Raw genomic sequence first — 10,530 nt, 5'->3', positions numbered from 1 at the left:
TCTAAAATGAGTTTCACTGCTTCAATTTAAAAAATTGTACTATATTAGTCAGTCATAAAATTGTCTATGAACTTTGAATTTTTAAGTATGAATCCAGGGAGAAAAAAATGAAATAACTCACCTCCTTTGAGAAATATGGAATAAAACTGAAGAAAACAAAGCCATTTCTAAGAGTATTTAACTATTCCATAAAAACAAAAAATCCATTGATAGATGATGATATGGTGAACTTAACTAAATTCTAGGTAAATCCAAAATAAGTAATTTTAAAATCATATTCATTTATTCAACAAACATCTATTGAAATCCACTATATGCCAGGCCTTCTGATAGGCACTAGGGATATATTAATAATAATAGACAAAATAGATATAAATTCCTGCCACATGGAGCTTACATTTTATAGGTAGGAGATAATAAACAAAATTAATAAAAGATAAAAAACAAAATTTAATAAAATACTATATATAGCATTGATTATATGGTGATAAAAAGTAACATGAAGAAAATGAAACAAGGAAAATCCTCAATGAAAAACTCACATTTGAGTGAAGATCTGAATAAACCTTTAGATTTATCCATGTATGGCACAGATGCGGAGAGCTAGGAACACTCATACCCTGCTGGTGGGACTGCCAACTAGTACAACCTCAGTGGAAAGTAATATGGAGATACCTCAAAGAGCTACAAGTAGAACTACCATTTGATCCAGCAATCCCATTACTGGGCATCTACCCAAAAGAAAAAAAGACATGCTAGTAAAAAGACTTTTGCACTTGAATGTTTATATCATCCTAATTCACAATTGCAAAAATGTGGAAACAACCCATGTACCCATCACTACATGAGTGGATTAATAAAATGTGCTATATGTATACCATGGAGTTCTACTCAGCCACAAAAAGCAATGGTGATCTAGCACCTCTTGTATTATCCTGGATAGAGCTGGAGCCCATTTTACCAAGTGAAGTATCACAAGAATGGAAAAACAGGCACCACATGTACTCACCATCAAATTGGTACTAACTGACCAACACTTATGTGGACATATAGTAGTAACATCCATCCGGTGTCGGGCAGGTGGAAGGGGGGAGGAGGAGATGGGTATATTCATACCTAATGGGTGTGGTATGCACCATCTGGGGGATAGACACGCTTGAAGCTCTGACTCAGGTGGGGCAAAGGCAATATATGTAACCTCAACATTTGTACCCCCGTAATATGCTGAAAAAAATAAAAAAATACCATAAATGTATCCATGTAGTCTAAACATTCATCTTGAAGTTATACTTATTTTGTAAAAACAGAAAGGGTAACTCTTCTTGGGAAGAGTAAATTTTCTGTCCCTAGAGAGAGTATACCATGAAGGTGGCATCATCCAGCTTTTGTCCCACGGACAAATGGGACAAATGCCATCAAAGTCTTGTGAAGCTTCCCAGACTCCCTTACTCTCTCAGATAGAATTAACCATCCCTTCCTCTGTCTGATGCCTCCTCACTGTGTACAGACTTCTATGACATACCAGGATTCCTTTTCTAGTTAATGTCAGGCTCCTTGAGAGTTTTATGCGGCTCTATTTGCCCCACACAAGGAGCACACAGACTTTAACATTATAGGTACTCATTTTTCTTTTCAACTGAATAGATACACATACCCAAATAGTTAACAGAAAACACAACTATAAAACAAACATCTCAATATCCAAAGTCAGTTCCAGGTACCCATTAAATAAAGCTGCAATTGGGTACACTATCCCTGAACCAGAGAATAGGGTACTCTCACCTACAAATCCTTCAAGGGTTCTCATGGCCCCATAGGAAAAACTGTTCAGAGATCTTAGCCAGGCATTCAAGACCTGCAGCAACTGGGCCTTGCTCACTTTCCCAGCCTTCTCTTCAACCACCACCCCACACCTCCCTTATTCCTAAATCATGCCTAGAGCTATGTCTCTGAGTTTCTGCAGAGGCTGTTCCCTTTGCCTGGAGTCCTTGTTCTCTTTCTGTGCCTAGTAAATTCCTGCTCCTCTTAAGAATCTATTTCAACTTTGTGTGCTTGGAAAAGCCTTCCCTGATTTCCTCAGATAAAGTTACTCTTTCCTGTGAGCTCCCATATTTCCATTCCTTGTCTACAATATTTATTATTAATACATTGTAGTGTAACTATTTCATTGTCTGGCTTCTCCACTTGACTGAGAGTTCTTTGATGATAGAGACCATTTTATTTATCTTTGTACCCTCAGTGGGTAGCAATAGTACCAGGCACATAATAGTTACTTAATAAGTCTTGGTTGAATGAAGGTTGAATAGATTTTAAATACTTGTGTAAGAACATTCAGTGACATATTGTCAGAGAAAAGACAAGAAAATAAGTCTCCAGAGTACTTTTTCCTATATACTATTCTGCATTTTGGGTAATATGGCTCACATTGTAAAAGTACACAAATCTAAACCAGTCACATCACTTTTTAAAAAGCAAGGATCTCTGAAATCCTTGGCGGTAGAACATGTATGTGGTATGGTCTATTTCATATGACATTAAAGATTTATATTCACATTTCAAAATTAGACATGTGAATAACTAAGTGGAAGAACTGAAGAAAGTGGTTTTAAATTGGGATAATTTTGCCCCCTAGGAGACATTTAGCAATGTCTGGGGCCATTTTTGGTTGTTATAACTTGAAGGATGGGGCTGCTACTGGCATCTAGAGGGTGGAGGCCAGGGATCCTGCTAAGCACCCTATAAAGCACAGGACAGCCCCCACAACAAATAATTATCTGGCCCTAAATGTCCATAGTGCCAAAGTTGAAAAACTTTAACCTAACCCTTTTACCTCGAAAAATTATATATTTTTTTACAAGTTACTATAATAACATTGAAAGTTATGATGGGCTCTTAGGTAGATATGATTGCTTCACTAGTCAATCACTAAGAATGTACAACTTCTAAAAAGAATTGTAAAATACTGTACTCTGAACTAAGGGAAATATCAATCCTAAGAAAAGGGAAGGGCTGGGCTTTCATGTTCCACATTTGCTCAGTTAGTAATTTGAACTCTGCTAAAACAATTAGGTGATAATAAACATCATACTCAATCTCAGAAACATTTGGATGAATTATTAACAAGCATTAAAGTATTATTGCTGATAAAATGGGTGATGACTTTGGAAAGAATCACCCAGCTACTTAGCAAGAAATAACCAACCTTTGTAACATTTTAGCAATGCATGCAAGGCTAGGGTAATTTAAAAATCAAGAAATACATCAAAGCAGAATCAGAAAATGTAAACATATTCTAAATGATAACACCTAAGCTTAACTTGTCACCCAGACTCCATAATATATGTTAAGAATATGGTGAGAGTAGCAATACTTCAAATTTATCTACTTCATTCCAGTGACACAAAAGAAATGTGGTGCAAAAGCAAATCTTTACTTCTGTCTCTAGCTTCTTACTAATCATATTTTTATGGTCTGTATGTTACCTTCCCTGAGATTTAACATTGACATGCAAATACAGGTTAAGTATCCCTAAAAAATCTGAAAGCTGAAATACTCCAAAATCCAAAACATTTTGAGTGCCAATATGATATCACAAATGGAAAATTCTATACCCAACACCTTTGCTTTCTGATGGTTCAATGTAGACAAACTTTGTTTTATGCACAAAATTATTTAAAATATTAGATAAAATTATCTCCAGGCTATGTGTATAAGGTATATATGAAACGCAAATGAATTTCAAGTTTAGACTTGAGTCCCATCCCCAAGATATCTCATTATGTATATGCAAATGTTCTAAAATCCAAAAAACTCTGAAATCCAAAACACTTGTGGTCCCCAATATTTATTATTTTATTTTATTTTATTTTTTTAGCAAAATGCTGTTTGTTTGAGTATCTGGGTGCAGATGGTTGGAGGCTGACAAGAGCGTCCACACCAGGAAGGGGAGAGCCTTGGGTTTTATAGAGGATTTTTTTGGGGGAGTAGAGCAACTGGGCCAGAACAGCCGCTGTAATAAATTCTTTTCAAACAACTAGTCCCTGGGACCCCAAACTAGCAGGCAACCTGCTGCAACTCTGTTTACACAAACACCTGAGAAAAGCTCAGAAAGGAAATGTAAATCTTTCTCTTTACCTTTCCCCAGCTCACAACTTTTAGAATTTGTTTTACTGCCTCAAAGTGTCCCTGAGAAGCTCCCAACCTTTTAAATAAGGGATATTCAACCTGTATAACACTTCTAAAGATGAGCTTGTCATTTTCCCATTGTTAGAGCAGGAGACTAGGAGGCAGGGCTGAGACTGGATATAGAGGCTTGAAGATTGGATGCAGATGTTAAAGAAAACCTTCAAACAGAAACTAAGTAGAGGGGCTAATAACCTGCTTGTCAGCTATCTCTGTCACCCTACATGAATTTGGCTAATTACAATGTCATTTACATTGTGGTTTTAAAATTTCTCCGCCTTTAAAATCACTATAATAGTTCCAAGACAACCACATAAAGTATGGAAATGGGATGGAACACAATTCTAGAAATTACTACCCAAATTCTTAGTGAAAGTCAACCCCTCAGCCTTGAATATTCCTCCCGTCAATTAGTAAGAATTCAAAAGACCAAAAATCACTTCCTCCGGGTGCAGCTGCTCTTTTTTGAGCTTGCCTACTCTCTCTGAAAGTGTACTTTTGCTTTCAATTAAAAAAAACTGTTGCTTGCTTGGCTTATGTGACATGTCCTGAAATTCTTTTCCCAACAATCATTAAGAACTTGGAAAACCCTCCATTTGGAGGCCACTAACAGCATTATGAAATGGGAACACTTACATTATTTCCATTGGCATCAACCAACTTATGAGTATCTCGGCTAAGAACCCTGTTATCTTTCATTTCACTCTCTACACTTCAGCCTCAATATTCAATTATCTTCTGTATTTGTATCACGCAATATCTTTTGGATTTGATCCCTTGCCCTGTTTATTCACTTTAATTCCTCTTCTTAAAGCCACTACCTTAATGAAGATTCTCATCATTTGTTCCTAGGTTTCTGTAACAACCTCAGATGGTCTCTTATCTTTAGTGTCTCCCTGATCACTCAGGTTATTACATGATAACAACCACAACAGTAATACTAATGACAATTCTAGGCTGCTGTAGCTTGGGGGTTTAGAGCCCAAGTATTGGAGTCAGACTGCCTGAATTTTAAGCACTTAATAACAACCCTGTGAAGTAGCTACTATGATTTATCCTCATTTTACAAATAAGAAGACAAAAGCGTAGAGGATGGAAGTCACTTGCCCTAGGTCATACCTCTAGTAAGCACTGAGCCAGGATTTGGTCCAGTCAGTCTGGCTCCACAGTCTAAGCCCCTAACCACTGTACTCCAGTGACCATCCTCCAGCCTATTATCACCCAGGACTTGGTAGGTCCTACATCCACCCCATGGGGCCACTCTCCATACAGCGGGACCCTTTGCACCCCACACATTTTCTCTTTCACTATCCTGTTGCATGTAAGGGGCTAGTTGTCTTTATTTTATTTGGTATAGGGTAGTGAATTGTTTCACAATTGTTCTCAAGTAGCTCTGTTTGTTTATATTTTGTCTGTTTACCTAGGTCTAAGTTTTTTAAGAATTCTGTTATTCTTCTACATTCTCCCAAAGTATAATAGTACCTAGAATAACAACGAGTATTAAGTGTTTTGAGACTACTCTAATTACTTACATGAAAACCTTTTATAAATAAAAAAAATAAATTGAGGTGAAATATTATTAGGAGTATAAAAATCACATTGGAGATTCCCAATAACATTCCCTAACAAATAATCACAGCTAGATTTGGATATCCTGAAAATAGTAAAACCTTTAGGCTTCATTTGTTAATGCCAAATACAAGTGCTGAAAAACCAAAGACTTTATTTTCCCAATTAGTATAACTAGTACAGTTGTTCCAGAATACCACCCAGCTTGACAGGATAAAAGCTCTCAATGCTTTCAACTGAAATTGCAACCTGGATTGGAAGTCAGCAGTGGTAGTACAGTAATAGCATTTGAGCAAGAATCTCAGGAAGAACAGAAACTAACATTTTGCTCCATCCAGTACCACTGTTTCCACTACAGCTACCACTCAGAAATCTTTAATTGGAATGATAGCTGCAAGAATTCTTTAGTTTGGCTTGTCCATATTCAGAAAAGGGGAAGAGACAAGAAGCTTAATTTATCAATTAACATAAGCTCAGTCTTGTTCATTGCAGTTAACTACTGGTCTATCTTATGTACCTAGAACAGACTTGACTCATAGGCACTCAATTTGTTGAATTAGTGAATGGGTCCAGAAATTTACATTCCCTTTACACAAGAGTAATCATAACAATAATATCTACCAACCAGCAATATAGCCTGGTGGTTAGAAAACAGCTCTCTAGCATCAGACTGCCTGAATATATGTACCAGATCTTTATCCTTGGCAGAGTTACTTAACTTTTCAGATCCCCAGTTTCTTCACCTAAAAAGTAGGCCCAAGAAAAGTAACCATCTTCCACCACACTTCTGAAAGTATTAAAGCAGAAAATAAATGCCACACACTTAGTATTACACATATTAAGTGCTCTAAAAAATTATAGCTATTTCTGTGTTAGGCACTACACCAGGGTTTCTCAACCTTATCACAATTCACATTTTGGGCCAGATAATTCTTTGTTGTGGGGGCTCTGTACCGTGCATTGCAAAAGATTTAGCACACCCCTAATCTCTAACCACCAGATGTCAGTAGCACATCCTCAATTATGAAAACCAGACTGGGGAGAAAAACCATTCCCGGTTGAGAGCCACTGTACTAACCTGAGCTCACCCTTTACAAATATTGTACTGATTCCTCAAAACCATCTGACAAATTTGTCAATGGTATTGTCTCTATTTTAAAGGTAAGAAAATGGCAACTCAGAGATGTTACCAGCTTGTCCAAGGTGCCCCAATCTTCCTAGGCTTAGCTGAGTCCATGGTCTTGACTGGGCATTACCACCTCTGTAATGTAGGTGATGTTTATCTTCATGCCTCTCCTTGGCTTCTCACAAAGGCACTACCTGTAGGCAGAGGTCACAGGAGGACCTTTGGAAGATAACAGTAAAGATAAACTTCTTCTCTACAGAGTTGTGAGATGATCTCAAGAATCCTCACCTTACGCCCATAACTCTTGAGCCACAGTATTTCCAAGCTGAACAACAGAGTTTTGGTAAATTCCATGTAGAGTGGGTAAACGAAAAAAATGGCATTATTCTAAAAATACACTCAGGAATGTGAACTTAAACTGTATATGGTTCTCCTTTAATTCTTCCCTCTTCCTTGGCAGTTTCCCTGCCAAGTCCCTCACCAAGCAATATGGATGGCTCTTCCACTCAGCTTCTCTTCTTTGTTCCCATGAACTCCACTTATCCCTGGCCCTCACAAGAGCCCATGCCCAGAATGTTTCAATGGCCCTCTCAGTATGACACTCTAGTTTATTCAGCATCCTCTGTCAGACCAATCTTCTATGGTAGTTAAGTTCACCAAGTTACTGCCCTACTGGAAAAGTACTAAGACATCTTCATTTACTGAAGCATCACATTTAAATTTTACTAATTGACATTCAAAGCCCTTCAAGTACTATCTCTCTCTGCCCCTTGTCATGCTGTCTCTCCTCCTCCCGGCCAAACTTCTCACTGTCCTACAGATTTGCTGAGACGAACACTGCTTCTCTAAGGCCCTCGACCTATGGCTTCATTGCTTGTCAATGCCTTCTCTTTTCTATGCCTCTCTGTCAAAATCCTGGCCACTCTTTTAGGCCTAGCTCAGTTGAAGCCCCTCCACAAAGTATTGTCTGACTACTGCAGCCTCATAGTGCTTTCTATTTAAAGGTATTCACAGCCCTGACAGTCTGTCTCTATCCCATACCACCTAGCATCTCAATTTTAACTCTCTAGTATCTGCTGGAGTTTCATGTTTGCTCAACTGGATTATAATTCAGCATGCTGGTATCATATCTCACACTTAAGGGCCATACTCAGAGAAGGTCCTCAGTCAGTCCTTACAAATGGACTGCATAAAATTCCCCTGCTGCAGTAGGAATAGAGGGAATGCTTCAAGGAAATGAGCACCCCTGATCTTATCTTTATGTCTGGGGTTCCACCCAGTATGAGGTCACCTCATGTTCACTGCTACTTGGAAATACTATCACCAGCATACCTTCTTTTTGCCAACTCATTTCAATCCTGGGTCCTTTTACTGGCCCTTAGCTTTCAAGACTCCTAGTCTCCTTTTCTTATCAGCACACCTTGACTTACTTCTGCATCATAGTCTTTGATGCTGACATTATTCCTTTCAGTAAATCCAAATCATCATGCTGAGGTTGTTCTTTATTGCCTCTTTGCTGGCATCTCTGGAAATGGAAATTATGACATCATCTAAACTGATCATTCCCAAACATAGCTGAGGATAAGATCACTTGTGTGCTTATTAAATATTTTAATTCTTGGGCCTTGTTCCCCACTACTGCATCAGAATACACAAGATAAAAGCCTAGGAACTGGAAAGATTAACAAACATCCCAAGTGATTCTTATGATTAGATCAGTTGAGGAAACACTGATCTAAGCTACTGAGTAATATTTTACCAACTGATGATGAGATATTCAGGTCCAATTGCCAATCAGAAATCAGGGATCCTGGGAAAAGAAATCATTGAATTCAGGAGCTTGGCAGCATTCCTCCTTATCAATTTCCATTTTTCTAGCTATTAATATAAGGAAATATGTTCTACTAATGAACCACTAAGACAGAAACTAGCTGCATTCCTTGAACAAGTCACCTTAGAACTCTGAACTTCAATTTTCTCATTTATAGAAAAAGGGAGGGTTAGACCAGATCAGTAGTTCTCTTTTACAGATACCCACTAAAATCACTCCATTAGCTTTTAGAACATACCACCCCTAGGGATTCTAATTTAAATGATCCAAGTGATTCTGCTGTGCAACTGAGGTTAAAATAAAGTGAACTAGTGATTTTCAAGATGCCTTCCAGCTCTGAAATAATGCTTTGATTTAATAAATCTACTATTTTTCAAGTGTTTGTATCAACTTGACATTTATTTCATGCCATATGTGGAATATATACATAGTCTTTTTATTCCATTTTTTCAATATCATCTTTCTTAGGTATTTGATGTTTATGTAGAAAAGAGGCTGAATAATTCTAAATTATTTTTATGGGTTATTAATACCATGCAAAAATATTCAGGAATATAATAAAGTCTTTTAAAGTCTATAGGCCTAAAGACATATGAATAGCAACAACCTAGTGGCTAATTAAATCAAAAATAGGGGTATATTTATCCATTCCTTCAGTATTTTAACTAATATTTACTGTTGAATGTCTCATATCTATTAGCCCCTGTGATAGTTACTAAGGATATAGCAATACACGAGAAACACAATCCAAGCCCACATGGAGAGATAAACATGCTGTCAATATTACAAATGTGATAAGGATCACAAAGAAATACAGAAAGCATAAGAATACATAAAGGGAGACTTCACCTACTCTATTCAGGAAAGGCTTGTAGGAGGAAGTGACATGTAGGGTGAAACCTGATAAATGAATTGGAGTTAAGTGTGTGTGCTGGGGCAGAGTGAACAGCACATTGGAGAAGGAGCAAGGTCAGTGGAAAGATGACAAGTTCACTCTGGGACACACTGAGTGTGAAACACCTGTGAGTCAACCAAATGGAGAACTTGAGTAAAATGATTCTGGAACTCAGAAGAGAGACCTGAATTCAACTTACAAATTGAGAATTGTCAGCATGTAGATGACAATAGAAGTCATTAGAGGTGGATGAAATCGCCTACTATGGAAGGTTCTGGGGTTATACCTGTACACCTGTGTACCTATTCACTGTGCTCAAGTGGCTCACAGTCCAACAAACGCAACCACATACCAGCAAGACCAGAATTTCAGTTCAGCTAACATGAAAACTACACTGAAAATCCCTATTATTAATCACAGCAGGTATATTCCTCTGTTCTATCCTGCGGGGGTTTATCTCCTAATTCAACCCCAAACTAGAAATTCATCTAAAAGTAAACTAGCCACCATTTTGTTCTATAAAGTAGGCTTCAACAGAGAGTATCTCTTGAGCTACTAAGAGATTCCACTTAAATCTTAGAAACAAAATTTACAAGTTGAAATATATTTACCCTGACATCACACTTTTTAAAATCACTGAACAAGAAAATCCAGGGAGCAAATTGCAGATTTTATGTTTGGTCATTCTCATGGTGATGTGAACTTTACAGCTTACAGAGCTGTGTTCACAAAACTCAAAGTCTGCTAGACTTGTGCCACACATAAGTCAGTCCACAGTCTAAGGGGTTCTTGGGACATGGCCTGTTTTTAAAATGTACTTTGTACCTTAAAAGAGCACTGCATCCAACAGCTATGACTTCTGTTGGAAAGTTCACTTGATACGACAAATAATTACCAATTATCCTAAAGAAGATTGACATTTTTGAG

Source organism: Lemur catta, chromosome 8, assembly GCF_020740605.2.
Source record: "Lemur catta isolate mLemCat1 chromosome 8, mLemCat1.pri, whole genome shotgun sequence".
NCBI classification, from domain to species: Eukaryota; Metazoa; Chordata; class Mammalia; order Primates; family Lemuridae; genus Lemur; species Lemur catta.
Note: the sequence above shows the minus strand (reverse complement) of the source record.